The sequence below is a fragment of the Capra hircus genome, chromosome 18, assembly GCF_001704415.2.
Source record: "Capra hircus breed San Clemente chromosome 18, ASM170441v1, whole genome shotgun sequence".
NCBI classification, from domain to species: Eukaryota; Metazoa; Chordata; class Mammalia; order Artiodactyla; family Bovidae; genus Capra; species Capra hircus.
The window spans coordinates 12,824,397-12,852,315 of NC_030825.1; the positions used below are offsets into that span (position 1 = coordinate 12,824,397).

The following is a 27,919-nucleotide window of genomic DNA, read 5'->3' on the forward strand; positions in this document are numbered from 1 at the left end:
CCGCCTCAAGAGGCGCCCGCTGCGTCCCAGAGGCGGCGTCACTCTCGAGCAGCCGCGTGGTGGGTAGCCCCGAGCTTAGCACTCTGTGTGGCTGGGGTGCTGAGGCTCACAGAGACCCCACCCAGAGAGCCGAGCCCCTTGCCCCTTTTATCCGAGAGGCCGCGGGCGCGGGGTAGAGGCCCCGAGGAGGGACAGAGAATAAATCGCCAGCTGCACTTGGGGTGAGCTCAGGTGCGTCCCCAGATCAGGCTGGGGGAGCCCCTGTTCTTGCGTGTCCCCAGGGCCCGGGACTACCGCTGGAGCATAGTAGGTGCTCAGTAAATTCTTAGCACTTGTAGCTTTGTGAGATCTCAAGTACAACCCTGCCGAGGCAGGAGGACGCACTCAAGTGACCGAGGGGAGGCGTCCAGCAGGACTGGCGGCTCTTTACAGCAACATCAGGGTCAGATTCCCACCAGGGGGAGCCTGGGGCCAGGTGGACAAGCGGGCCCAGGAGCCCCCTTTGAGCCCTAATTCCAAGAGTCCGCTTTGTGTCCCACCGTATAACAGTATGATAGCTTAGGGTCAAGCTTTGGTCCCATAACTTGTTGGAAGACGTTTCAGAACAATAAAGGTGTCTGGCTTTATATCTGCTCATATTTCATCCTTGCTTTAGCCTCTCCTGCTTACTCGCCTTGGATTTACTGTGTGAATATTTTAAATGGGTTGAGATTTGATGCCCGCGTTCCTGGTGGTGCCTGTCCCCTCCTGCTCACCCCGGGGGTGGGGGTGGAGTGGCTGGCCTCCGTCTGCTGAAATATTTACCTCCTCTGACAGCCTGAGCTGTCTCTGGAAGCAAAGGTGATTGGACGGCGGGTGTTATGACATTACACCCTGTGTCTGCGCTCTCGAGTCCCGAGATGCCGGCAGAACGATAAGGCGGGTGGGGATTGATAGCCCGGCCCCACCGCGGGTGCCCCCGGAGTTGACAGAACAAGGGCGCCAGCCTCCCTGGCTCGGGCTGCGTAAACGGTCTGATGCTGTCGGCCCTCCAGGCCCCCGCGGCTGTCAGCTCAGCGCCCTCCAGAGGAGGCCAGGACAGAGCGGACAAACCCGCCGCAGTGCTGCCCAGGATTTAGTGGTTCCAGGCGGCATGCTGAGTGCCTTGGGTTTATGGATGTGCCGTGCACACACAGCCACCGAGGAGACAGGCCGTTTCATCCCTTTTGTCAGTGGAAGAGACTGAGGCTCAGAGATAAAGCGACTTCTCACTGTATTCACGTCCCCGGGGCAGTCATCACAAAGGACCACAAACTGGGCAACTTAAAACAACAGAAACGGATCCTCCTGCAGTCCTGGAGGCCAGACGTCAAGATCGCGGCGTGGGCAGGGCCGTGGTCCCCCGGGGTGGGTCCCTCCGTGTCTCTTCCAGCTTCAGCGGGTTCCGGCCACCCCGGCGCCCTGTGGCTCACGGCCACGTCACTCTCTCCCTGTCGCTCCTTTCACGTGGCCGTCTCCCCTGTCCATGTCCACGTGCTCCTCCTCACGTGAGGACACCAGGCACTAGATGAGGGCCCACACGAGGCTCATTTTAACATGGTCACACCTGCAGAGACCCTCTTTCCATAAGGACTCACACTCATAGGCTCCAGGTGGGCGTCACTTTGGGGGACATGTTCACTCCAATACTCTTGCCCGGGATGCCCATAGTGGGTGCTGTTGGTGCCCTGCCCACACCTCTCCCACCTGCCCTGGCGCTCCCCGGCAGAGACGGAGCCCCTGTAATGATTTAAGTCTTAGCTGCCGCTGCAAGTAGGGAGTTGACATCCCACCAAAGAACAGAAGTGTCGCTGATAAAACCCCCTCCTCCTGTCCTTCCCGGGGACCCTTCTCTCCCCCAGTGCCATGAGGCCCACTCAACGTGGTTCCTCCCCCGCTTCCCAGTCTCTCTGCCCCCACTTCCCAAAGCCCCTCACAAATAAACCCCTTGCCCGTGAATCAATCCTTGTCTCAGGCTCTGCTTCAGGGAACACAAATGAAGACAATACAAATAGTTAAAATAAGAGTAACAGGCAGCATGAGTATGGCTGTCCGTCTGAGGTAGTCAGTGCGTCTAATGCCTGCAGCAGGCCCTTGGGTAGGGCTGCCAGATTCAGAAAGAAAAACACAACAGGACGCTGGGTTAGATTTCAACTTGAGATAAAGAATTACATTTTTGTATAAGTATATCCCAGAGTCCCTTGGACTGCAAGGAGATCCAACCAGTCCATCCTAAAGGAAATCGGTCCTGAATATTCATTGGAAGGACTCATGCTGAAGCTGAAGCTCCAATACTTTGACCACCTGATGCGAAGAACTGACTCATTGAAAGAGACCCTGATGCTGGGAAAGATCGAAGGCAGGAGGAAAAGGGGACGACAGAGGATGAGATGGTTCGATGGCATCACTGTCCCGATGGACATGAGTTTGAGCAAGCCCCGGGAGTTGGTGATGGACAGGGAGGCCTGGTGTGCTGCAGGGGCGGGGGTCACAAAGAGTCAGACACGATGACTGAGTCACTGAACTGACTGATCCCATGTCATGGATCTCCCAGGTGGCTCAGTGGTAAAGAATCCACCTGCTAATGCAGAAGAAGCCGGTTCGATCCCTGGGTCAGGAAGATCCCTGGAGAAGGAAATGGCAACCCACTCCAGTATTCTTGCCTGGGAAATCCCTTGGACAGAGGAGCCTGGCGGGCTACGAGGAATGGAAGGGATGCTAATGAGTATGGGACCATGGCATCCATGCCCAGAAGATAGCAACCGGCTCCAGCGCGCTGAGCTTTCTAGGAGTCCTGGTTCAGAACCAGGCCGTCCCCCAGTCTGGTGGCCCAGCCTGAGCCCAAGGGTTTGTGGTCAGCCCCTCACCCCCACCCCACCCTGCCAGCCCGGGCAGATGGGCCTCATCGCCGCCAGGGGGCAGCAGGGGCCTGGCCACCACTCCAGCCCTGCGGTCCATACCCAGGTCCCTGGGGACAGAGCTGGGCTTGGGGAACTCCCGTCTTGGGGGGCGGTAGGTGCTGGTCTGCTGGTGTCAGTGTAATGGGCCCCGCCCCCAGGGCGCAGTCCCCCGACCCCTGGTGCCTCTCCTTACCTACCCGGGAGTGACGGGATGAATGAAAGTGTGTCAGAGGGCTGCGCTGTTGCTGCTGGCTGTGGGGTTCTGATTGTCGAGTGTGCTCTCAGGTGGCCCAGGAAGGTTCCCGCCCTACCTGCTGCCCACAAACATCTGTGAGGGTGGAAGCGGCGAGGGGGCTGCGGGAGAGGAGAGGAAGGAGGTCAAGGCCCGAGAAATTAAACGTTCATCAACGTAGGCCCGCATTCACAAAGTAGGGCAGAGCCATTAGCGCTCATTAAAATTTAATACCTGTCTATGCTCCGCGGCCCCGTTGGACACTGCTCTAATGATGGGTGGAGAGGGAGAATTCTCAAATAATTGTGGAGGCTGGGGACTTGCTTTCCTCATGTTAACGTGGAGAGGACGGGCTGGCTTTGAGCTTCACCTTCAAGCCAGTGGTTCGGTGGGTCCCTGGGCGATTGAGTCCCCCGCGTCCGTTCTTATGTTGTGACTGGCCTTGTCCTGGAAGGTCTCTGCCCCTCCTCCCCTCTGCGGTTCACCCCAAGCTTCCAGGCCTTGCCAGGGGGAGCCAGGCATGGGCTTCCCCTCCGAAAGTCTCTGGGGGAGTTGGCATTAGCTCATTTGTCTTCCTTGGAAAGGAGTCCCCTCCTCCTTCCCCCAGACCATCTTTTCCTACAGTGAAGTGAACCTTCCCTGTCCCATTGGAAGCATACCTCCAGGAAGCATGTCTTCCCCGGCACCATGAACACCCTCCATGCCAGCCCCAGCTCCCTGGGCACACGGTTTCTGGTCTCAGCATGGGCCAGGCCAAGTGCTCTAGAAACTCAACCAGGGGCCCGACTGGAAGCATGCCTGGAAAACTCCCTGGAGGAGGTGGCACTAAAGTCCTGGGAGGACGTATATGAGAATTAGACCAGTGGAAGGAAGCAGCTGGCCATTCTCAGTTGGGGAGCATGACCTTGTAGGAAGGGTGGGGGCTTGGGCACTTTGAAAAAGGGAGGCTTATGTCAGGCCCCGGCTAGGTGGGAGGTGAGCAGGAAGGGAGGGTGTGGGGCAAAGTGGGGCAGGGCCTGCGAAGGGCAGGGCTTGTGCCAGGCGAAGAGTATGGACCTTGCCCTGAACCCCTGGTCCAAGAAGGGAGTGGAGCAGGCCCAGAAAATGCTAAAGCCTGGGGCAGCCAGGGCTTCAGGGCAGTGTGGACTGCAGAGTGTCTTACAGAGGAAGCAAGGGAAAAAACTAATATCACCACGTCCCTACTGTGCACCAGGCTCTCCCCGCGTGAGGGGTAGCATGAGTCTCCCACTTTACAGGTGTGCAAACCGAGGCAGCGCTGGGGCCTGGTCAGCCCAAGGGTGGAGCAGGAAGATGCAGAGGGGCATCTCGGAGCCTGCAGGTCCGGCCTGGCTGGACACGGGTTGGCACATCCACCAGCCAGAGACACCTCCCAGGGGCCAGTGCCGAGCTCTTGTGGCTCCGGCTTTGGGCCTGGCATGCTGCCCAGCCCTCACCGCAGCAGCTCCCAGCATCCCTTCCCACCAGGGCTCCCAAGAAAACCCTTCACATGTTTTGACTCACCCTTAATAAATGCGCCTTCCATCTGTCACCTCCGCCCTCCCTGCCCACACTCTCCAGGGGCCTGCCCAGAGCAGCTCCTAAATCATCCAGCCTGCCTCCGCCTGGCCCCCCGCCGCCCTCCCCCCACCTCACCCCCATTCAGCCTCAGCCCCTCGCCAGCCTGACTGCGAGCAGGAGGGAGGGGAAAACCGCAAACGTCCAGGCCCTGCAGAAGAGGCACTTGGGGAGTTTTGCAGGACTCAGGGCCGCCCCAGACCAGACCGGGGCCCCCGGCCTGGGGCCTGCAGGGTGCTGGTGGGCTGTCCCCAGGCTTCTTTTTGTTCACTGAGCTCCCCCCAGGGGCTCTGGGGGGTCTTTCTACTTTTTCGCCCCGGCTCTAGAATGTTCGCTCAGGTGCCAGTATGGCCATTGAGCACATCCTCTCAGCCTGAGGTGGCCGCTCCCAGCCTCAGTCTGCCTCACTATTCAAGAGCTCATGGTCCTCATCAGAAAACCCACTCAGATCCCGCGGGAGGAAGGTGGGGTGTGAACCTCCGTCCTCCTGTTCCCCAGCCACCCCCAAGCGCCTGCGGGCCGGGGGTGGGGGCGTAGATAAGAGTGACAGAGTGCAGCTTCTTCTGGGCCAGCTCAGGCCCTGGGTTGTGGGGTGGGGAGGGGAGGGGAGGACTTGAGAGTGGGCGGTGTATGTTGTCTCAAGAGACAGGAAATATCCGGCCACGGGCCCTAACGCAGACAGGCCCTGGCTTGAACTCCAGAACAGAGCCGGTTATCTGCCCCTGTGATGCAAAAGCTCCCCTCCGCCACCCAGCACCCTCTCCCAGTTCCCCGTGGGAGGAGCCGCCACCCCGGGGCGCCTGGCAGAGCTGGCCACGGTCTGCCAACGCCTTCCGACGCCAGGCTGCTGCCAGAGGCGGGCTGCCCATGGCCAGGCGCCGGCAGAGGAAATCCGTTGGCTCAGGGCCCGGCGGGTCCCTCCTCTCCTCGACGTGGGGGTATGGGGGGCTTGGCTGTGCACCCTTCAGGGCATCCAGGGCGTGTCCAAGTCCTCTCGAGAGCTGGGAATGAACATCCGGGGGCTGCCCGAGTGGGCCGGGCCCCTTGGAGGTCACAGGCCTGGTGGGACTGGGACCCAGGGTGCATCACAGGAGGTCACATCTGGAAGGCCTTAGTGCTGGGGGCGGCAGGGCTCTGCGAGCAGGCCCTGCTTCCTGTCTGTGTGGGAGATGGGCTGCCCCCTCCAGGGAGCCTGAGACCCCACGAGGCTTGGGGCCACGGGACGAGAGAGACCCCGAGAGGGGCAGAGTGGGGGTGGGTGGGGAGCAGGGGAAGGGGCAAAGAGGGTGGCTCCATCCTGCTGGTGAGGCTGGGAGAGGGAGGATGCGGGGGAGATACGGAGTGGACGGGAGAGGGGAGAAGCCGACACCGCCCCCCCCAACTCGTGGTCCTCCGTGAAGTCCAGCAGGGAGCAAGGGAAGAGGTGAAGCTTGGTTTCCCCCGCCTGGGTCTGGGGTCCAAATGCCTTTGCTCAGGCCCTTGGCAAAGGGCAGGTTCTGCGCCCACCCCGCACCCCGCCCCACCCTTTTCAGGCTCAGAGAGGCAAAGTGCTGGACCCAGAGCCATACAGCAAAGCTCACTGGCCCTAGACACGTGGCCCTCTGCACACTCTCTCTCTCTCTCTCTCTCTCTCTCTTTTTCTCTCTCTCTCTCTCGCCTGTGTCCACCCTCTGCTGTGGGCGCAGTGCTGCCCTCACCCCCCAGGCAGGTGCCTGGCACTGGGGTCCTCTTGCACTGTCCCCGCCTGGAGCGTGTGGTCTCCCATGACTGAGGCTTGGGAACAGACTGGTTCTGGAGCCATCATGGCCAAATTCTCAAGCTTCCAAAGTCACCTTCCGGGCAGGAAGCCTGGGTTTCTGACTCAGCCCAGCCTCCCCAGAGCTCCAGGCAGCGCGAGTGGCCCCGCCTGCTGGCCAAGCTGCCATCTGGCCGCCCAAGGACACCCAGCAGCCTCCACCTCAGTTCTCTTCACTGCTGCTTCTCTGGGGACAGGCTGGCGTCAGGCTTCAGGCCTGAAATGACGTGGGAAGGGGCTCCCCTCCTGAGGTCTGATTTTAATTCGGGCATCTCCCCTGAGACCCTCTGCCGGCAGCTCTCAGAAGGAGGCGTGTGGCTTCCAGGAGCAGAGGAGCCCCAGGAAGCTGGGGCCACCCTTTCTCATCACTGTTCCAAACCCCTGCAGCCCACGTTCCACCCTGCAGACCCACTCATTCAGAATCTCAGGGTGGGAGGGTTCCAGGGATCCATGTGTTTTAAGACTTCCGGTGACCCTGTGTGCCCCCAGGGGAGAAGCCCCTTGTAGAGGTACCTCGCTCTGCCTTCTGGAGTCTGTGGGGTTCAGACCCCAATAAGTGCTGATCTCGTTCTCTACCTCGGTGTTCACATCTGCGAAGTGGGCCTGATAATAATGTCCACGGACAGGCTTGGGGATTGAACGAGTTAAGGCGTGAGAAGAACTGGGGTGCCTGCTGGGAAAGCAGGGTGGGGTGTTAGGAATACCATTCTGTAACACATGGAGGGACCCAGGCCGACCCAAGAACTCAGTCCCACCCCGGTGAGGAGGAGGGTCTTGGAGGTAGCTGGCCTGCACCCCATCCCAGATGCATCGCTGTCTGTCTTCAGGGAAGCGGCTATTGCCCTTGGCGTGTGTGCAGTGTGGGGACCTGTCTGCCCCCTGTGGCCATGGCAGGAATAGGGATGACCTGTGTGACCGCTGCCAGGCCACCGGCACTAAACAAATTCCAGATCTCAGGCAAATCGCTGTGCGACCTGGCGCCTCAGTGCCTCCAGCTGTAAAATGGCACCATGGGCTAGAAGTGAGGGGCCTGCGGTTCAGATGTCAGCGCTCACCGGGGAACCAAACCTCACAGCCCGTGCCGGGTTCCTGAGCCAATGGACAGTGTCCCTTTCTGGCCATTTGGTCCTGTGTGTGCACGTGTGGAGGTGTGTTTAGGTGTAAAGTGGAGGTAACAGCAGCACAGAGCTTTTTACTCCTGTGTGTTCGCTGAGCACCTGCTGTGTGCTGAGCCCCTGGGCGCAGGGGTACCCCTGGCAGCAGAGAGCCAGGGCCACACCCTCATGGGTGCAGTTTCCAGGCTCAGCCCCCACCCCTGCCTCCCTTGCTGATGGCTAGAGGTCATTTCCGGCCAGGGACAGAGCCCCCACCCCACCCAGTCCCAGGGGCTCTGCCTGGACAGGGCAGCTGGACGCGGGGCGGGCTGAGTGACGCCCTCCCTGTGGCCACTCTAACACCTGCACCCTCACAGCCAAGTCAGCATCTTGAATAATTAATGCACACTCTTCAAAAGTCAAGAAAAAATATGAATTATCCACCAAAGCTTCAGCCAGCTCTCCCCACTCTGACGAGATTTTGAGATCACCAAAGATAAGGGAAAACAAGGTGTGTGTGGCTGTGTATCCTGTGTCTGTGTGGTTATCTTTGTATGTGGTGGTGTGTGTCTGTGTGTGTGTATGTGTGTGTTAGGTGTATCTATGTGTATCTGTGTGGTTATCTTTGTATGTGGTGTGTGTGTGTGTGTGTTAGGTGTGTCTACGTGTGTCTGTGTGGTTGTCTTTCGTCTGGGTGTGCATGATTGCGTGTGTCTGTGTGTCTCTTTGTGTTTATGAGTGTGTGTATCTTAGTGTGTGATTGTGCCCATGTGTCTGACTGTATATGTCTGGGTATGTCCGTGTGTGTGTATTCCATGTGGTGTGTGTATGTGATGTGTCTGTGTCTGTGTGATTATCTTTGTATGTGGTGTGTGTGTGTGTTAGGTGTGTCTATGTGTGTCTGTGTGATTATCTTTGTATGTGGTGTGTGTGTGTTAGGTGTATGCACGTGTGTCTGTGTGGTTGTCTTTGTATGTGGTGGTGTGTGTGTGTGTGTGTGTTAGGTGTATGTACGTGTGTCTGTGTGGTTATCTTTGTATGTGGTGGTGTGTGTGTCTGTGTTAGGTGTGTCTACGTGTGTCTGTGTGGTTGTCTTTCGTCTGGGTGTGCATGATTGCGTGTGTCTGTGTGTCTCTTTGTGTTTATGTGTGTGTGTCTTAGTGTGTGATTGTGCACGTGTGTCTGACTATATATGTCTGGGTATGTCCGTGTGTGTGTATTCCATGTGGTGTATGTATGTGATGTGTATGTATATGTGTATGTGTCTGTACCTTTGCGTTTTGTATGATTACATGTACGTCTGTGTGTGATTGTGGGTGCATGTCTGTGTGTGTCTGGGAAGGGGGTGCAGCAGAGCCCTGGCTCTGACCATGCAAATGTATGTTTGTATGAGCGGCTGAGCCTGAGGTTTGGTTTGAATATGCAGAGCACATGGGTGTGGACCCTTGACCCTGCACTCCGAGTGACCCCAGAAATCCTGCCCGAAGATCAAGTCCAAACCTTGAAGGACTGAATGGAGGAAGTGGCGCCCAGGACCCCAGCGTCAGCTCTGAGCAGCCCTCCCGTGGCCCCCCGCAGGGGGTGCAGTCTCTGGGGGCCAGGGGACCCCGCCCAGGCAGGAGAGGGAGTGAGGCCGATGGCATGCATTATTCAGCAGCTCCTGATTTCACATTATTCTCCCTGATACTTTTACAACCTGTCAGTAAATAAAAAGATTCTACATTATTTATAGAAATGGAGCCGAATTGGCCATGAGGATTTAGGAGTGCTATTGTTAGGGAGTCCTCGGGACCATCGCAACGGGGCGGGGCGGGTGGAGAGGCTGCTGCCCAGACCCCAGGGGGCCTGGTTTGGTTGGTTGGCCCCCAGGGGGCCCGCGGCTGCCATCACTGGGGCACCTCCGCAGAGCCACACCAGGCAAGTGAGCTGGCCCAGGGGCAGGCGGCGCCTCCCCAGCTGGCCCAGGATCCCTGGGGGAGGCTGCGGCCAGCCCGGCCAGCTGTGGCCCCTTCAGGGTTGGCCTTATGCTGGGCAGCCAGCTGCGGCTACGAGGTGGTGTCAGGGGACAACCCAGGTTGGATGAGAGAAGGGGTGGTGTGGTGAGGGCACCTGGAGGCTGGTGCTGAGCGAGACTCTGGGAGTGTGCAAGAGGCTCTCATTACAGAGTGTTTATGGAGCACCTACTGTGTACGCAAGGGGCTACGGAGTGTCGAGGCCTGGGTGTGCTTCCCAGGGATGTACAGCATTTAGCCTGATCCTTTGTCCTCAAACCGACAGGCCGTGAGTCCAGTCAGGTTGGGAAATGGCACTGTAGATGGTTCAGGCCAACTGAGCATGCACGTCCTGGTCTCATGCCCCACACTGCCCAGTCCCCTGTGAACACCACGTCCTGTCCTGCCCTGTCTGGGGCACTTCTGCAGGGACATCCATACCTCCTATTCTAGCCTTCAGCCTTTAGCATGTGTGTGGGGCTGCCTGGCAGCCACCCTTCCAACAAAAACATAATTCTCAGCCCGGGTGCCACCAGCTCCCTACCAGGATACTTTAACTTTGCACTCTCCACTTGGATGCCAGTCTACATATAACTGAGCACATTCTGGTTACCAGATGACCACCCTTTAACTGAGCATTTCCAGGGACTCAGGGCATACATCCGCGTGCAGTCACGTCTGCATAGAACTCCCCTGGGGACAGTGGTGAGTGCCACCCACCAGGCCTCTCAAACTGGACCCTGGGCACATTAAGAGCACCCACTGAGGGAACCACTTTCTCACAAGCCCTGCAGTCCCCAGATTTGAGGACTGTTGGCCCAGAGAGGGCAAGAATCCTGTGCCATTTGTCTGGAAGCCTAGCCTGAAGCACACAGTAAGTGCCCTGTGGTGTCTGGCATCGAGTGGGTTAAGAGTTATCCATCCTTAGGAACCTTGCTGCCCACAGAGGAGGCAGAATGAGCCAGCGGACCCTGAGCCTGGCATATGACCTGTCCTTGGGGCCATGGCGTTCTCTGCACTGAGCCCAGCGATGCCAGGGGGGCCCAGGGGAGCAGAGACTTGGATGGGATAGAGTCAAGAGAAGCTGGCCATGAAGGAGAGACTGGGGTGGACCTAGGAGGAGTGGAGCCTCGTTCAGGTGACAGAGAGCAACCTCGCAGCTGAGAATGAGCTGACACGGCCTGTCATGGTATGATGGAGAGTCAGGGCCAGGCTGAGCGACAAGAGCTGAGGTTGGAGGAAGGATCATGAGTGAGAAGCAGGCTCTGCCAGCTCAGATGAGCGTGGGCTGCGAAACCACAAGACAGTGCTTCTAGAGGAGGTGCCCCAGGCATGTCTGGCTGGGTGTATCAGCTATCCATAGCCACGTAACAAATTACCCCCAAACCTGGCGGCTCCCAGCAGCATCTATTATCTCCCAGTGTTGGTGGTCAGGAACCTGGGTGCAGCCCAGCTGGATCTCCTGCTTCAGGGGCCCTCTCAGGCTATGATCCAGTGTGGGCCAGGGCTGCCATCTCATCTGAGGGCTCACTGGGGAAGGACCCACTCACAGCCACTGGCGGGATCCAGGTCTTTGAGGACCATTGACGAAGGGCCTCAATCCCTGGATGGAGGTTGGCTGGACGTCTCCCTCAATTCCTTGCCATATGGCCCTCTCCCACGTGGCAGCTCATAACATGCTTTGTCAAAGTGAGTAAAGCAAGAAGGCAAGAAAGTGCCGGGGAGGGAGGGAACCAGCATCTTCTAAACAAATCTCACGGGTGACATGCCATGTCTTCTGCCATATTCCGCTGGTTGGAGGACCGTGGTGCTGGGCAGCGCCCCTCTTACCCACCCCGTGCACTAGTGCATCCTGGAGTGGAGGCGGTGATCCCTCAGGGGCCCTCTGCCCTAAATTAAGGGGCAGCCCACGGTAAGACGAGGTTGAATTTCACCTTGTAGTGGGACCGAGAAAGACGGAGCTGGCCCAACCCGCAGACCCTGGGGTCTGTGTCCTGACCCGTACCTGGGTTTGTGCCCTCCGCGCCCTGCCCCCCAGGCGTGGAGCGGATGTCGGTATGAAGCCTCCCGCTCCCCACACACAGCTGGCTGCTGCTGTGGGGCAGAACTACTGCTCAGCCAAAGCTTCAGGCACCCCCCAGCCGGCCCGACCCCATGCATACAGTTGTCTCATCAGACCGCGTGTATGAGACCCAAGTGGAAAGATTAGAGAATTCCCCGTGTGGTTAGGACTCCACGCTTCCACCGCAGGGAGCATGGGTTGCACCCTTGGTCAAGGAGGTGAGATCCCACTAGCTGAGCAGCAGCGAGGTTTAAGGGAAAAAAAAAAAGACAGAATGATGAAGGGTTTAAAGGCAGCAAGCAGAGAGCACTGAATTCCAAGCACTAGCCCTCTGGAACACGGGGCCTTCTATGAGTGCCCCAGGGCCGCCAAAACAAACGATCACAAACTCTGCGGTTAAAACAGGGCGTTTATTCTCCCGTCGTCGTCCTGAAAGTCCAGAGTCGGTATTGGGGGCTGAAATCAAGGTGCGGGCAGCGCCGCGCCCCCTCTGGAGGCCTGAGGGGGATCTGCTGTGGTCTCTGCCGGCCTCCGAGGCGGCTGGCGGCCTTGGGATGTGGCCGCGTCACGCCCATCTTGAGGGCCAGCCTCTCCACAGGGCGCTCTGCTATGGCTCTGCGTGGCCCTCCGCTCCGTGGGTGGCAAGCTCCGTCTGCCCCCTGCCGGGGGAATGCCTGCGGTTGCACTCGGGGCCCACCTGGGTAACCCAGGCTGCCCTGCACTCAGAGCCTCAGCCTCATGCCCCCAGCGGAGACACCTCCTCCTGGTTTGCTCTGTGCGCGTTGCACGGTAACATGAGGGCAGGCACATCTTCGGGGGCCAGCCCTGCCCAGCCCTGTGCCACCCCCCAGGCCACACAGACTCCCGATGCCACCCTGCTGCTTGTTCGGTGACAGCTCATAAAGCCGAGCCTTTGATCCACATGTACGATGTCAGATTCTGCTCGGGGAGGGCCTGGCTTCTGGAAGGTTCCATGCTGCCGCCAGGAACCCACAGGGAACACCTCTCCAAGCCCCAGCTGTTCTGCTCGCCTCATGGCTGACCCATGGGGTCAGAGCGCTTATTCTCATTTCAAAGCCTGTGTGTTCCTAACGTGCCCTGCCAACCCAGCCTGACAGTTGGCGGCTGTCACACGTCACTGGGATCCATGGAGTTGCTGGGTCCCTGCCCCCCCCCCAGCAGTGCTGACCCAGGAGTGCGTAGCCAGGCCTGGGAACCTGCATCATGGCAAGCATTGCAGGGACGCCACTCCACCCAGATGAGAGCCCCTGTTTTCTCAGCCCCCTAAAGGTGAAGCTGAAGCAGAGAGACAGGCTGCCTCCCGTGTTCCCAAAGAGAGCACATTGCTGGTAGCAGCTGGGGTGTGGGAATCAAGGCACCCATGAAGGGCTGCAGAAGCAGGGTGATGAGTCCCCGGGAGAAAGGCCGGCGCCCTGAGACGTTGCTGAGGACACCAGGATCGATGCCACCTCTTCCCCAGCTACTGTTCCCAAGGACAGAGGCCTTCAGGCCCTGTTGAGCTGAGAGCACCATCTTTAATCATCAGCATCAGGGACATCAGGGTGGTGTGGTCCACCTCGGGTCCCAGGTGTCTGCAAACTTCACGAGCCCATGTCAGTCCAATCATTTTTAGCCCACGTTTCTCAGAACATGTATACTTATATGTTACATCCATGCACCACTGTCCTAGCAGGCTGTGTACCTTACAAAATTGATTCCAGAATTGCAATTCTGAAAGGATTCAGAGAGCCCTAGGAGTTACTCGCAGAGCTCCGTGGAGGCTGTGGGCGTTTGCATCTCCGTGGTGGGGCCTCCCATTCGAGACCACTGGGGCATGGAGGAGGGGATCAGTTAGACACAGGGCAGGGTGCAGGGCATTCTTGGGACTCATGTAGGACAAGCAGGCCCTTCCACATGGCAAGAAGCACTTCAGGAACCGCGTCACTTGCCAGTGAGTGGTACAGACACACGTTTCTCAAACTTCCATGTGTCTGCAGCTCACGGAATGAATTTTCCATTTTACCTCATTACCCACCCTACGTGTACATGCGCGCCCTCGAAATGGTGTTTGGACGATTCTGTTGTTCCCTGTCCCATTGAGTGCCACAGAAGAAACATTCTGACCCCCTCCACAGAATGCGTTCATGACTCCTTGGGTCTCAGCTCGCAGTCTGAACAAGAAAGATGTGAGAGTCGGTGTCACGAAGCTTCCGAGAAGGGAGTAGATGGTCATAGATAAGAGGCACAGAGAGATGGTGTTAGCAGGGGTCGATTTTATACTTGGGGATCCTGACTTCTCAGCTGTGGTCTTCCTGTGTCCTCTCCATGTCCTCACAGGACCTGGAACAGAGAAGGGCTGAGTGCAGTATTAACGACGGATGGATAGATGGACGAATGGCTACATAATGAACCCATCATGAGACTAGCAGGCTCCAGGTGCCAGAGGTGTCCTGATGCTACAGACCCACATCCTAGAGCTGAAGAGCCTGTAACCCGGAGCAAGAAGTGACTGGGTCCCCTTCCTACCCCCAGCCCCCTCGCAGGCAGACAGCCACCTCCCCGCCAGCCACATCCCCAGCGGACCCGTCTGCCACAGCCGGCCTCTGTTGACCCCTGTGGATGGGATCTGCTGATTGAAAGAAAGTTCATTCCCTTTGCGGTTGACAAGCCCGCAGAAGAGCCCGGGGGGTTGGGGGTGGGAGGTGGGGGGCGCCCCCACCGGCCTCCAGAACTTAACGGCTTGTCCCTCTGTCCTGAAGGTGCTTGCTGCCAGCCCAGCACTGACAGTTTTATTGGCAGGCGGGCCTGCTAGAAGGATTGTAGGCTATTTACAGTGTTGAGGCCATGGCTTTGCACGGAGACAGTTAACATAAATTCACATGATGGATCCGTTATCACTTCATTGAACTTCTGGCGGACCCATCGAAGGCCGAGCGATAACACACTGTTTCCCGGGTTTGCACAGCCCTGGGATACATTAAATACACTTTATTTATGGCTCACCATCGCAGCACTGTGGGCAGGAGAATGCAGCTTTTGCAACTATCGTCTAATTTTATGATGAGCATTAAAGCCGGGCCTATAATTTGCACCTTTTTATTCATTAGACAGTGGTGCAGCCATAAGTCAAAAAGGCCCAGGGATTTAGATGCCGATCCAGAAGATAAACTATTGACAAGCCAGATGTATTTTTACATTAGAGCGCCTTTACAATAGTTTATGTTGAGAGTGGAATATAAATTGCATTATTAAATATGAACCGCTCTTGGAACCAGTGCTCGCCAGCGTGAGGAGTTGGTGGGGGGTGGTGCTCCAAGCCGGGAGCTGGGAGGGGCCGCCTAATTTCTCAAGGTTGAATGTGTGATTCTGCTCTGTTCCAAGCCCCAAGTGGGAGCAAGTGACGTGATGGGGTGTGACGTGAAGCAGGCTCCGTCGGACTTGCCTCTGAGCAGGCTGAGGTCCAAGGGTACCCGTACAGTTCGGATCCCCCCAGGAAAGAGGGCTCGGTCAGCTGCCTGGCCAGGCATGCCCACTCACTCTCTGGCGGGGTGTGGGGGGTGGTCCCAGGGGACAGTGGTGATGGAGGGTCCTTGCCCAACGTGCAGGACACCCAGCAAACCCTTGCTGGACCTTTTCCCACCGCCATGCAGAGTTTGGCAGGAATTTGAGGGCCTGGTACCTAGACTCCTAGGAGATCACTAATTTCCTGGTCTTGATTTGACGTGGAGGCCGCTCAGGACTCCTCAGCATCGCCACCGCTGACGTTCGGGGCTGGCCCATTCTCTGTGGTGGGGCCGTCCTGAGCACGGTAGGACCTTGAACCACATTCCCAAGCCATGACCCACGAGCTGCCCTCAGCACCTGCTCCCCGAGGTGTGACAACCCCAAAATGTCTCCAGGCCTCACCAGCTGTCCCCTGGTGGTGAAACGGCCCCTGGTGGAAGCTGTCAGGCGCCCCACATCAGGAGCCCTGAGGTCACGCTCCAGCTTAGCCGCTGGCCGCCCCAGTGGTTTATTTTGACTTTCCTGGCCTCTGTTTTCTCAGCAGCGGGAGGATGGAGTCAGAGCACTGGATTGCTGACTTGCTCTACTTACCCTCCTGTGTGGTTCTAGAAGGGCTGGCACGGGTGTGTGTGGGCAGCCGCAGGCATCCCCCATTGCTGCTGGTTTGGCGTGTCTCTGCGTTGGGGTCTGCAGCCCTCTTCCTCCACCCGCCACCTCCAATGGCCCCGGCCACTCCAGCTGTCCTACCGTCAGGGGGCATTCCTTGGACAGAAGGCTGGATCCTGAGTCCACTGGGAAGGGACGAGTCTCCGGGTCCCAGATGTTTGTCAGCATCCAGCACGGCTGGACCGCGGTTCTCTGACTCCAGCAGCATCAGTACCCCTGGAGGGTGTGTAACATCTGCAATGCTAGGCTGTCTCAGCACTTCTGACTCAGTGAGGCTGGGTGGGGCCAAGACTCTGCATTTCCGGCAAGTTCCCTGGTGACCTTGATGCTGCAGGTCTGGGGCCCGCAGACAGAATCACTGGGCTTGAGGAAGGCAGGAAGGGGTGTGGGGGTTACTCTGGGGCTGCTGGGAAGCAGGTTTGGTGCAGAGTCACAGAGGTGGGGCTAAAAGGCTGACGGCTACAGGACCTAGGGCCCCAGGGCCAGCCCAGGGGCACCCTTGACCAATGGCTCCCTCAGAGGTGACGATCCAGCTCCCGGCTGCCTTTCCCAGCACGCTGCTCTTCTCATCTCTCAGTCTTTGGACATGAGGGACTGCCCATCTCCCTCCTGGCTGCCCATCCAAATCAGCACTTAGCATAAACCCCACCTCCTCCAGGAAGCCGTCTCTTGACTGTTCCAGCTTCCCAGCACAGAGAAGCCACTGCTATCTGTGGGGTGTGGTGACAAGACACCGTCAAGAGGTGGTCCAGAGCTGAAAGTATACACAGCCCCCTGTGTCATCCCTCCCAGGCTCCACCCCAGGACCCGCCGGGCCTCTGTGTGGGGAACAAAGGGAACCAAGACAGAAGCGGGGGCACTGGGTGGTTGTTGCAACAGTCGAGGCAAAGATGTGATGGCTCCTGGGCCCAGGGTGGTGTTTTGGAGGGGGTGCTCGGCTTCCGCGTATACTTGGAACGCAGAGCTGTCGGGATTTGCTGGTGGCTCAGAGGAGGGAGAGACAGAGGACTCGAGAACATCTCCAAGTCTGTGACTTGAGGGACTGGGAGGCTGGCGTTGCCAGGAGGAACGGGTCTGGGGAGAGGAGCCGGAGCTCCGTTCTGGCCACGTTGAGAGATGCTGTTAGACACCAAGTGGAGATCCAGTTGGCAGTTGGGTATTTGAGTCTGCAGCTACGCACACAGCACCCTTGGTGCACAGATGGCGTGTGAAGCCGGGAGCCTGGGGGAGGCACCTTGGGAGGGAGCGGTGGTCGGGAGCCCTGGGTCTGGAGCTTGCTGACAGCTGAGGGGTGCTGGCTTGGTCACTGCAGGGACCGCAGCAAGGGTGCAGGGCGCTGCCCTAAGGGTGGGTACTGCGACCGCCAGGGACCCCCATCTAGAGTTGGGGGGCAGAGTTTAAGTCTACCAGCCTTTCCCTTGCCTTGCTGCAGTGTTTCCCAGCCCGGCATACTTGTTCGCATCATCGGGGACTCTGAAACACCTCCGATGCCCTGCCCCACCCCCAGAGATCCTGATGCAAGCGACTGGATAGGGCTCGTGCAGGGCTTCCCAGGGGGCGCTAGTGGTAAAGAACCCGCTTGCCAGTGCAGGAGATTTGAGAGGTACAGGTTCTGTCTCTGGGTCGGGAGGATCCCCTGGAGGAGGGCATGGCAACCCACTCCAGTATTCTTGCCTGGAGAATCCCATGGACAGAGGAGCCTGGCGGGCTGCGGTCCGTGGGGTCACACAGAGTTGGACACAAGTGAGCAACTGAACACACACGCGCAGGTGATTGCGACGCGTAGCCGGGGGCAGAGAGCCGCTGCTCTGGGAGGGCCAGAGACGTGGGTGCCGGTCCAGCGTCTTAGCCCCCAGAAGGCCCCTCTGAGACCCAGCTGGGACTATCTGATCACCCCTTCTGCCACCAGGTATCATGAGTCTGTGAAGTGCCCAGGTCTGTGTTAGGGGCTGGGATGCTGACCTAAACAAGACAAGCCCCCTGCCCTCCTGGTGTCTCGAGGAGTCTGGCGGGTACATCGGCAGACACTAAACAGCATGCTCATCACAGTGGCTGGAATAAGCACAGGGAGCAGGGAGCCCTACCTAAAATCAAGGAGGGCTTCCTGAGGGTGGTGATGCTTGAGCTGGGCTTTGAAGGCAAAAGACGTTCCCTCCGTGGAAAACTGGAGAAGGGCCTTCCAGACAGAGTGAACAGTGGGGAAGGCTTGGAGACTGAAACAGTGTGGAAGTGGGGCCATGTGGGCAGAGCTCCCCGTGGCTGGGACAGAAGATAAGGTGCCAGTGGCGGGAAGCAGGCAGGGCTGCGGGGGCCTCTGGGGCCAGCTCAGCTCGAGTGCTAAATTGTGCAGGCCAGCCTGGGGCCTGAGTCCCTGCTGAACGCAGGGCTGTGCTGGGTTTGGTAGTGGCCCCCCAAACGCATTGTCCGCCTGGAACCTTAACATGTGACCTTCACCAGGAACAGTTAAGATGCGGTGATACAGGACTAGGGTGGACCTTCAATCCAAGACCAGGGTGCCTATGGGAAGGTTTCGGGAAGGGACCTGGGTGTCCAGCAGCCACAGGAAGCTGGAAGAGGCAGGAAGGATCGCCCCCGCCGCCCCTGCCCAGGGCCTCCAGAGAGGTGAACTCAGAACCGTGAGGGAGTGAATCCTTGGTTTTGTAAGGGTTCTTTGTTCAGCAGCTGCAGGACACTCCTCGGGGACCACAAAAGGTTTAGATTCTCAGCTCACATCCTCCCGAAGGAAAGCAGGGGAGGCCCTGAGAGGCCCAGGAGGCTCCAGGGCTGAGGCTCTGCACCCTGCTCTCTGGCCCCACCTGGGACCCCCGCCCTCTGGGTGCCCCCGGTCATGCCTCCCCTCGCTGGCCAAGCGGATCCCCAGGGACAGTGACAGAAGCAGGAGGCCCCTGGTACAGCCTGGGCACTTCTGCCGGTCTCCGGAGGCTCAGGGGCCTGTCTGCCTATGATCAGTCCGTGCTGGCCCTGGGATGAGTGGGCTGAGGCAAGTGGCTTCCTGACGGCATGAGAGCCGGGTTAAGGGCCTCCCGGGCCCCAGGGCAGGGGTAGGTGGGGGGTTGGGGGGGCACACCGGCTGCAATGCCAGGGGCTTCCCCAAGGGGCACCACCTGGATGCCGCCCGTCCTACTCAGGCCGTGTCACCTGACCCCAGGGATCTCTGGGAGGACTGGAGTGGCATCTGCAGCGTTCAGAGCAGCGCCCAGTGGGCAGTGAGCCCCGTGGTCGGGAAGCCAGGCCACGGGGGTGCAGGAGGAGGCCCTGATCTCTCCTGAACCAGGTCCCCCGGTGGCCTGGACTCAGGATGGAGGTGTCCAGAGGTCTCTCTGGCCCTGGGCCCAGAGCATGGGAGGATGGGGCCCAGGACATCCTGCTGGGTAACCTCTTTCCGGCCCCCGCCCCCGTTCCCCATACCTCTCTCCATCTCACCCCTCCCACAAAAGAGCACAGCAAACAGGATATTGACTGCACACCCCGTTGAGCGAGATGAGGCAGAGGGGCTGAGGATGCCCGGCTGGCCCGGCGGGGCACCCTGTGTGGTATCTCTTTTAGCCCTCACCTGTGATGCGGGTTGTGCGTAAATCTCCCCACTGTACGGCCGATGACCCTGAGCCCACGGGGGCTCCTGGGCCCAGCTGTCGAAAATAGCAGGGTGTCAAGCCGGGTCTCCAGCAGCCGGACCCCAGCCAGCTTGTCACTTATTCATTCGACAAACGGCTGGCCAACTACTTTCTGACATGCAGAGAGAAGGCAGGTTTCCTAACTGCCGCTGTTTCTGCAGGCCTGTCCTTGTGAACCGCCTTCATCCAGGTGTGTGTGTGTCTGTGTGTGTTCTTATCCCACCCGCTTCCCCAGAGGCAGAGCCATGGCAGTAGCTGTATTTCCATCCTTAGAATTTCCTTTAGGAATGGCCTCCCAGGGGCCCTGACTCCAGGGCTTTCTTCCTAGAGGAACGGATACTAGTTGACATTGGTTGACGCTTCCTCTGGGCCAGGCCCTGCTCTGTTTCTTTCCGCGTGTTATTCGCTCAGTCTGCGCACCACCCCACCAGGCAGGCATTTATTGTCATCCCGGGACCTCCTTCCTGAACCCCTCTAGGGACAGCCTTCCCGGGGCAGCCTTGGTAAACGTACAGAACTGACCGTTCATTTCTATGAGGATGACCTACCGAGGAAGCTGGAACTCAGGCAGGCCCATCTGTGGATCCCTAAGTCTAGCTGTCCCCTGGGGCGCATCTGAGGCCCAGGCCACCCCCCATGTGCCCCCCCACCCCCCGCCTCCAGGCCTGTGACGCAGCAGCAGCTTCTCTAATGGGTTAAGTGACTCTGCTCCAGACACAGTCCCGTTTACATTATCAGCATGAATAAAAGATGAATTCCGCCAGGGTGGCTGGCAGGGTCCTCCCATAGGCACGCAGGCTTCAGGCAAGACTGACAGTAAGAGGCTTCTCGGGAAGGAGCCCGGGGTGCCCCCGCAGAGTCGCTAAATGAGGGATGTCAGCTTCCTCCCTGGGCGGGGCGGGGCGGGGGTCTCCCTGGGCCAGGGTGGGAGGGTGAAGCAGGGAGCACTTGGCTGGGGGTTGTGGCCGTGGCACACGCAGTGCCTGGCACTGTCCTGGCCAGAAATGGGGCACACAAGGTACCTGCCCTCACGGGGGTGTGTGTGCTCCATCACTCAGTCACGCCTGACCCTTTGTGACCCCAGGGACTGTAGCCTGACCGCCGGGCTCCTCTGTCCATGAGATTCTCCAGGCCAGAATACTGGATGGGGTTGCCATTTCCTCCTCCAGGAAATCTTCCTGACCCAGGAATCAAACCCGCGTCTCCTGCATTGGCAGGAGGATTCTTTATCCCTGTGCCACGAAGTGGAGTGGATAGAAAATAAACGTGCTCCAGCGAATATGTGATCCCAGGCCGGTGTGATAAGCTCTATGAACACAGTCAAGCAGGGGGAGGGGCGGGAAGGGGCAGGTGGAGCTCTGGTTGCAGGAGGTGGCCTTCCAGCCTGAAGGGGGTGAGGAGGAAGTGTCCCAGGCAAGTGCAAACGCCCTAAGGCTGGAGCTGGGGTTGAGGGGAGCGGGGCTGCTCATGCAGGGCCTCAGCGGCTGCCACTCACAGTTCCAGCTCCTCTGCTGAGCAGGGCGGCAGGGAGCCCCTGGGTCCCCCCGAGGTTGGAGCACTGCGGCCCTGGGGTTGTGCTTGGTGAACTCTGGCAAATGGGCTTTGGAGGAGGGGCTGCTGGAGCCTGCAGGCTGCTCGTTAACCAGGTCTGGCTGCTCTGGGCTCCATCGGGGCAGGACAGGGCACCCTGCTCACCCGCTTGGTGGCTTTATCTTGGCAACAGATTGCACAAACCCCCGAGCTAATATTGAACTTGCCAGGATTTTAAATAGCAGCTGTAAACACCACTGCTCCCAGCCCCTGGCCCTGTGATCCCTGCCCGAGGCGGGCATTCAGGTGTGGCTGGCCCCAGGCACCGCCTGGGCAAACACGCAGAGGACAGCGGGGTGGAGCCGGTTACCAGGAACCAGAATCCTAATCATCTGACCCGCACCTGAGGGTCCATGTCTATAGGAGCTGGAAGTGACCAGAAGGGACTCTCCTCTGCAGAAACGGACAAAGGTCCCAGCCTGTCTTGAGAGCCATCTCCAACCCTGAGTGGACATCATCCCTCATGCAAAGCCAGGCTCCGTCCTCCTGCAGTCCCTGATCCCACAGGCCCAGTGCTGGGGTCAGGCCCCCTGGGGGATGCCCGGCTGGCCCCCACCCCTGCCCAGGGGCTCCAGACCTGGGCCACTGTTCCGGGAGTGCGGGCACCTTCTGCTGAGCCTCAAACTCCTGGGGCTTTTCTGAAACCACCCCTGGGCAGAATCCCACCTGCCGGGGGTTCCCACTCATCAGTCTGGAGTGGCTGCCGCCTTCGCACACGTTCCTGGGGGCGGCTGCGCCCTGAGCTCTGTGCTCCCTGAGTGGATTCTGTGAGGGGCTGGGGGTTGGGAGGGGCTTGGACTAAAGGGAAGGTGGATCTAGGCAGGCAGGGGGTCATGGAGGGCTGGGGCCCTGTCCTGCCTCCACTGAGCGTGGTGACTGTGTGTCTGTCTGTCTGTCTGTCCTCCCCCGCCCCCGACTGTCCCAGCCCTCCCCTCTGCCTGCAGAGCTCCCCAGCCAGCGGCCTGCCTGTGGCCCCAGCTCCCAGGATAGGGCCCCTGTGGCACGAGCATCATCAGGCTTCTTTAGGGGAGTCCCTGAGCCCTTAGCTGGGGTGTCAGTCCCGGCTCCCAGCCAGGGGCCTGCTTGTGGCCCCAGCTCCCAGGACGGGGCCCCTGCGGCACCAGCATCATCAGGCTTCTTTAGGGGAGCCCCTGAGCCCTTAGTTGGGGTGTCAGTCCTGGCTCTACTCCCTGTGTCGGGGGCCGACTGAGCACCCCCAGAGCCAGGCTTCCTGCCTCCACTCACCTTCTAGGCTGAGAGAATGCAGCCCCTCCCCAGCGCCCCATAGCTCGGGCACATCATTTGTTCAGACCAAGAATATCCTGGGGTCTCCTGAAGGGGCCAGAATGGCAGCTCTCCTAGTAACTACGGTCCCCATTCATCCATTTGCTCACTCACTCATTCACTGGTACACGGAGAACTCACTGAGCTCCTCTGTGTGTTCTCAGCACAGGGGTGGAACAGCAGACCCAAAACCCCTGCCCTCCCAGTGTCAGGGCCAAGCATTCTTGTGGGAAGTGGAGCTTGACAGGCAACATCAGGGTCAACGTTCAAGGTATTTCACCTGCTCTGCCCATGGCCCCGCCTTCATTATGGGTCCCAGGGAGACTGGCAACTTCTTGGCAAGAGGCCAAGCCTCCTGGAAGCCACTCGCTGGGACCTGGGGCCGCAGAATGGATCTACGTCAATATTCTAACAACTGGCCCAGCTGGCCTAGCTGCTGCAAGCCGCACAAGGACCCGGTGGTCGGTGGGACCCTGTGTCACATGATCCTGCCCCATCCCATCTCTGCAGACCCCCTTGGCTGGACCCTGGGCGGTCCCTGGCCCACCACCCAGCCTCCTCCCAACTCCCAGCCTCCAGGATCTCGCTTAAATACTTTAAAACAATCTAAAAGTAATTATCACGAACAGGCTGCTTGGGAACACCTGCTCCACGCGTCCCTCGGAATAGCTAATGTGCCCGCTCGGAACGCTGACAGGCGCTGGGCTCCTCCCGTGTCCCGAATCGCCAGATGCTTCTGTGCCAGGGCACCCCCTCCCCGCCCCGCCGCGCAGCACAGGGAGGCCGCCCAGCCCGTGTTTCCAGCGCTCCCCGCACAGCTGTCACTTACGGCGATCAGTAGGAAAATCATCACCCCACGAAGTCATACATATGGAACATCATATTTGCAGAATATTTATTTTAACACGTGTCAGGGCCTCCGCGGGTTGTAGGCAGAGCCTCTGCCTCACACGCAGGCAGCTGCCATGGGGCTTTCTTCCCAGAGGACAGCAGAGACCAGGGGGTGCAGGGCTGAGCTGGGGGCCCCATTCTCGAGCTTGGGGGCTCGGTCGGCCCTCCCTCGGAGCTCTGGGTGGTTGGGGAGCCGGCAGGCAGTGCCCCCACGTCCCTGGATGCCCCCATGTCGTCACAGCTGTGGGCAGCTGCCTGTTCTGTGATCTTAGTTGGGGGCCAGCCAGAACGTAGAAACCACACCACACGAGGTATCTCAACAGAGAATTTAACCCAGGGCACTGGTGACACAGGTGTTGAAGGACTGAAAAGGCGAAAGGAGGACACGCGGGTAGCAGAGAGGTCACGCCTGCGTGGGGCACTACACACCCCGGGGCCAAGGAAGAGGTCGGGGCTGCTGAACGGCAGAGGCTTGGCAGATGAGGGGCCCACGGAGCTGGGAGCCAGGTCTCGGAGGAGTTGGGGAGGCTGGGCTGGTGCAGGGAGTGTGGGGAGAAGACGGAAGCAGGAGAGCGGAGTCACTGGGGCGACACTCATGAGACAAAGCAGATCTCTTGGCGGCAAAGGGGCGCGGGATCTTCCTGCCAGGAGACAGAGCTTTGGGGACAGGCACAGGAAAAGGTGCTGTCACTGTGCATGCCACCCTACCCTGCCCCGCCCCATCCTCCAGGCCAGCCAGGTCAGCCTCCCCACCGTCCTCACATCACGCCAGCCCCCATCCGTCAAGCCACGCAGGGCAACCTTAGCTCCCCGGCCTCTCAGCGCTAGGGACGCACAACTTGTTCCCAAGTTACAGATGGGGAGATTGAGGCTGAGCATGAAGAATTTTAACCATGGCCAGGAATCCACAGCAAGTCGGAGGCGGGTGGGACTCTGAACTTCTTAGCCTGCAACCTCCTCAGGCGAGTGTCTTGTAGGTGATATCTTACAGATACATCCCTTCTCACAGCCGGGGAAACTGAGGCATGGAGAGACAGGGTTACCTGCCCACCATCGCTCAGTGGTCAGTGGCAGAGTCAGGATTCAAACTTCAGACGGAATCTGCACTTTTCATCACCACTCTTAAGAACTTGTTGGAAGTAGGAGGACAGATAGATGGACAGGTAGAGGGATGAGTGGACGGGTTGTAGAGGATGGGTGGGAGGAAGGAAGGAGGGGGAAGGGAGGGACAAGCAACAGAAACATTCCTAGGCTGGAGGCATTTGCGGCCACTGGAATGTACTGAGTTAACCCTGGCTTTAGCCCCTTCTGCTGGCTCAGAGATCCTTATCTTTATTTTCTAGTGAGAAGCACTTGAGGAGGAGATGGGTTGAGGGGACAGAACACGGGCTGTGGAGTGTCCCATAGACTTTGGTTTGAATCCCAACTGCTCTCCTTACTACTGAGCGACCTTGGAGCCTCAGTTTGCTCCCCTGGGAAATGGACCCCCGAGGCAGTCGATCCCATCTCCCCCCACCTATGACCCCGCATGGGAACAGCTTGCATGTGCTGTCTCTGTGTACACACAGAATACCCAGAGCTCTAAGCCCACGCCCACACGGGACACACACACAGACCCAAACACATCCCCCTCCCCAGCCATGCTATGTAACTTCTGAAAACACTTCTGGGAGCAGCAGACACTCGTGGCCCCCGAGTCCCTGCAACACACACGCTCGAACGGAATGCCGCAGAGCCGCATGCCTGGAGACACACTCCCGCCCGGGACACGCACGCAGGGCACCCCCAGAGGGCACCCCGCAGAGCCAGACACCACCCTCTCCTGCCAGCACAGGCGTGTGTGCACACACCCAGAGCACAGGGAGCTGCCGAAGGCGTGGCACCAAATTGCTGCCTGGAGATAGCCCTCCCCGGAAGCTGCGTGCACAGGGCACCGGGGGCCCTGCGTTCTCCCCGGGTGCTCCAGGGGCAGGGGGCAGGGGGCTGCGTGCGCAGGGCACCGGGGGCCCTGCGTTCACCTGCTCCAGGGGCAGTGGGCAGGGGGCTGCATGCGCAGGGCACCAGGGGCCCTGTGTTCACCCCAGCTGCTCCAGGGGCAGTGGGCAGGGGGCTGCGTGCGCAGGGCACTGGGGGCCCTGTGTTCACCCCAGCTGCTCCAGGGGCAGTGGGCAGGGGGCTGCATGCACAGGGCACCGGGGGCCCTGCGTTCACCTGCTCCAGGGGCAGGGGGCAGGGGGCTGCGTGCGCAGGGCACCAGGGGCCCTGTGTTCCCCCGGGTGCTCCAGGGGCAGGGGGCAGGGGGGGGCAGGGGGCTGCGTGCGCAGGGCACCGGGGGGCCCTGTGTTCTCCCCGGGTGCTCCAGGGGCAGGGGGCAGGGGGCTGCGTGCACAGGGCACCGGGGGCCCTGCGTTCTCCCCGGGTGCTCCAGGGGCAGGGGGCAGGGGGCTGCGTGCGCAGGGCACTGGGGGCCCTGCGTTCACCCCCGGTGCTCCAGGGGCAGGGGGCAGGGGGCTGCGTGCGCAGGGCACCGGGGGCCCTGTGTTCACCCCGGGTGCTCCAGGGGCAGGGGGCAGGGGGCTACATGCGCAGGGCACCGGGGGCCCTGTGTTCTCCCTGGGTGCTCCAGGGGCAGGGGGCAGGCAGGAGGCCGCTTGCTCCGTGTGACAAGTGTGGGTCTGTTATTCAAGCGTCATCATGGCCCTCCTTGCTCAGAACCTGCCATGGCTCCCATCACTGGAGCAAAGCCAGTGTCTTGCTCTGGCTCCAGGCCTGGGGTGATCAGTCCCATCATCCTGTCTCCTAATCTCTCCAGACACAGCCTCCTCCTCCCTGGCTCTCAGACATGCCCCAGGGCCTTTGCACTTGCTGTCTCCACTGCCTCTCCCTACTCTTCTCACTCATGCGAATCTGCATGATCCGAAGCCACTCTTCTTTTCACCGCAGAGCCTGGATGGGACTTCCCTTCCTCCCCACAACACCCGCCTCTGACCTGATGCCTCCCTGGGGGCCCCCCATCCACCTACTCTGCTGTTCTTCTCCAGAGTTTGGCATCACAGCTGACACACACACGGATGTGTGTGTTTGCTTACTATCTGTCTCCCTGCTGGCCTGCCAGCTCCGCCGGGGGCTTGTTCCGCACCGGGCGCTATCCCCAGGGCTGCGAGCGGGGCCGACGCACGGCAGCACACAGTGTAAACCGTGGAGATTTCATTCCTTCTTTGGTCTCTTCTCTCCCCGGCCCCCCACGGATAGATTAGGGGCTTAGTGTGAGCCCAGCTCCGTGCCAGCTGCAGGGCAGGATCCTAACAACTCCTAGTGCTCTCTGAGCACTCACAGCCCGCCGGGTGCTGAGTTAGGAGCGTGACCTGTTAACTCCTTTAACGTCGCAGCCTCATGGCACACGAAGCTCAGACTGACAAGGCAGGATAAAATCCAGCCCCTGACAGCAGTTTGGAGCAATAAGACACACAGTGCAAAGATGACCCGTGATAATCAATGATGATGACTGGAACCCAGGGCGTGCCTCCTGCATGGTCCAGATTCCCAGATCGCAGATGAGGGGAAAAGCCCACACAGAGGGGTCAAGCAGTCTGCTCGAGGTCACCCAGCTCGGCAGGACCAGCTCAGCAGATCCCAGAGGGAGGCAGGCGGAAGCTGCTCTGGGATGGCACAGGGCACTGGGCGTAAGAACCTTACCCCAGCTCCCCCCCGAGAGTCTCCTGTGCAGTTAAGGGTAGAAGCCCTGGCCTCTCGGGCCAAAGTCCTTCTGTCCAGTGTGCAAAACCTGCAAGCTGGGCTCAGAGTCCCAAGCCTCGGGGGCATTCACGTGCAAAGCCTCTGCATCCACCCAACAGGGGCAGCTGAGTGAAGCAGGCATGGAAGGCTGCCTGGGGATGCTTGGAGAGGTCTTTTCAGGGCTGGGGGCTTCTCTCAGCCGCGGCTGATTGTTGCACCATGGCGTATGGCAAAATCATTGTATTTTTTCAAGAGAAGCCAGAAGTCCAGATTTTTCTGTCAAATCTGATTTTTAAATGCTGGCAACTAATGCGAATATACAATTCTTCTGTTACCGCAGGGCAGACAAACCACACAAAACCCCAGCCGTGCTGGCAGGCCCCGTCTGTGGAGCCTGCTTCTCGGATCCCGGCCCCTGCTGGCCCCTGGTCACATCCTTTAGGGGATCAGGGCTGGAAACTGGCCTCCAAGGGTGGGGGTGGCATCATTCTCCTGGCTCCCCACCACCACTCAGCCAACCCACCTCCCTCCACCCCAGAGCAGCCCTGCCTTCCTGCCCCCTCCGAGCCCACCTGGGCAGGAGCGGGTCCCTGGTACCCCGACACAGAGGGTGTTGGGGGCCCCCATGGGCCCCCGCCACCCACGCACCCTCTCCTGACAGCTTTATCAAGCCTCCAGGCTTCCCAATCCCATTGTTCCTGACATCTGTTTCAGTAAGTGATTAATTGCAATTAGCGAGCAGTTTGAAAGCCCTGGAAGAATACTCAGCAGAAATCTCATCAAGATTAATGAGTGGCGGGGCTGTCGGGGTGGAGGGGTGACAGGGGGAGCACCACCGCCATGCCGCCGCAGTGGGACCCAGCAGAGCCGTTGTCGCCCGCACAGGTGCTAGGGAGTGAGCGGGAGGCGAAACCCTCGCCCCACGCCTCCCCACTTGCCCCGAAACC

At 59.5% G+C, this 27,919-nt stretch overlaps 1 protein-coding gene and 1 long non-coding RNA gene across 5 annotated transcripts in view; both read left to right on the forward strand.

Moving 5' to 3' along the window:
• LOC108637958 overlaps window positions 1-14,938 on the forward strand; it is a 28,003-nt gene extending 13,065 nt beyond the window's left edge. Inside the window, exon 2 of the long non-coding RNA XR_001919432.1 lies at window positions 14,005-14,938. This is a non-coding gene — a long non-coding RNA (uncharacterized LOC108637958). The remainder of the gene's footprint in view (window positions 1-14,004) is intronic.
• The window catches only part of GSE1 (Gse1 coiled-coil protein), a 394,776-nt gene that overhangs the window by 170,497 nt on the left and 196,360 nt on the right, over window positions 1-27,919 (forward strand). The gene's annotated exons all lie outside the window — the stretch shown is intronic.